Here is a 2,049-nt window from a genome sequence, read left to right as displayed (position 1 = left end):
AGCTTCGCCTCTGCGCCCCACCTGGGGGGTACGCATGCGGAGGGGCTAAGGGCGCGCACCTGACCCGTAGTGAACCCAGGTTCCCTGAACCGGCGCGCGCGCCCTCTGCTGGCCGCGGGGGGGGAGGGAGGGGGGGAGAGAGAGAGAGAGAGAGAGAGAGAGAGAGAGAGAGAGAGAGAGAGAGAGAGGAGGGGGAGGGGGGAGGGAGGGAGAGGAGGAGGGAGGGAGGGAGAGCACAGCGTGTTCCCCTCTCCCCGCACACGCAGCAGGGGCCGGCGTTGGCATAGGGCACGCTGTGGGGGCGCTCGGTTCTCAAGGGCCTGAGTCCAGGGAGAAGGGACCGACCCGTGCTGTCAGGGTAACCTGGCCGGGCAGGGGAGCTGCCAGGGTCTTCGAAATGCCCCACACCAGACCTTTCCTGCTCAGGCCTGTGGAGGGACTGGGTACCCAGAGAGGTTGTGTGATGGTCTGCTGGGCTCCTGTGTTCTGAGCTGGGCGCACTGGATGGCCCAGCCACATACACACCCCTTCCAAGTGGACTCTGGCTTGGCTAGGCTAGCCCCATACATAGTTGGCAGACGGGGACACCCATGGTCCTCTGGGGGCAACGGTGCCCTCTTAGGCATTCAGGCCAGGGCTGGGAGCCCCACCGCTCTTTCCCACCCTGGGGTTTTGGTGCAGAGCAGCCTGGAGCTCCCAGGCTGCAGAGAGGGAGACCAGATAGTCCCCAGGAGGAAGAAAGTGGACCCCAGGTTTGTCGCACAAAGGTCACTCACAGACAGTTAACGGCTCAAACCCCAGCAGAGGGCTGCACTGCCCAGCTGCTGCCCCTCTGACTCTTCCTTCTCCCTTCCTCCCACCCTGGGCTCCTGGCTCTGACCCTGACACGGTCACTTGGCCCCTCTGTGCCCCAGTCCCTCATCTCTCACGCAGGGGCACCAATAGTTCCATTCCCTCAGCATTGTTGCGGGGTAAACCCCATAATGTAGGTTCCAGGCAAGGTGTGGGGTGCAGGCATCATGTCTGCAGCCTCCTTGGTGATAGCTGGCCCAGTGGGGGCAGTGAGCAGCATCCTGGCCACCAGCCCCTGGGAAGCAGTGGCAGGCTGGGCATGAGGCTGTGGATACCATGCAAGGCCCAGCCAGCTGAGGGTGGGGCATCCAGATGGGGCTGTACCAGGAGCGGGGTGGGGGGTGGGGGTGGGGGTGGGTTGGAGATGGGAGGGAGTTTGGGGCAGTCATTGGGGGTGTGGATGAGGAAGAGGCTGGATTGTCGTAGGAGGGGCTAAGAGGGTTCCAGAGGTTTCTTTGCTTGTCTCCAGATGAAGGAAGCTGGGCCTTTGGTCATGCGAGGCATTTGCTGGATTCACATACGCTGTGGGGGTGCTTCCCTCTGCCCACCTTGGGGCAGTGCTGAAGGCCGGGGTGGGGGTGGAGGGCACTGGCTCTGAGCCCTACTTGGGGAAGACCCAAGGCTCTGTGCCAGCAAGTGTGAAAGGGGCGCCCAGGGGGCCATGGGGGGGTTGGCAGGCTCTGCAGGGCCAAACCTGGCTGCACTGGCTGCCACACCAAGTCCCCCAAGCCTGGTCTATAAATAGTCAGCAGGCCTGGGGGAGTCCCCTTCTATAAACAGCCCTGTCCAGGCCACAGCTGGGGCCCTGCCAGTCACATGGCCCAGCCCGAATTAGAACCCTGCCCCCACACCACCCAGGGTGGTTGCAGTACAAGTCACCAAGCTTGGGGGCCCCCTGTGTGACCTCCAGCAAGCCCTCAGGAGGACATGGACTCGGCCACCAGGGTTTCCGCCCTGTGGTGTCCACACCTCACTGTGGGACCACACTATCCACAGACACCCACACTTAACGCTTGTACCCTTCCACTCAGTGGAACAGCGCATGGCGGGAATGAAAAACACTGCGGTCACTTTGGAAATCCTTTGGCAATTTTTTAAAGAGTTAAACATAAACTTAGCCTATGACCCAGCCGTTCCCTCCCCGTGCGAGTGTCACAGGGCATGTTCACAAAAGCCTCACTGGCAACAGCCAGTGTC

This window comes from Rhinolophus sinicus, chromosome 3 (assembly GCF_057876585.1).
Source record: "Rhinolophus sinicus isolate RSI-liver-muscle chromosome 3, RSI-T2T, whole genome shotgun sequence".
NCBI lineage: Eukaryota > Metazoa > Chordata > Mammalia > Chiroptera > Rhinolophidae > Rhinolophus > Rhinolophus sinicus.
The sequence above is the reverse complement of the archived record's forward strand: the minus strand, read 5'-3'. Positions refer to the sequence as shown.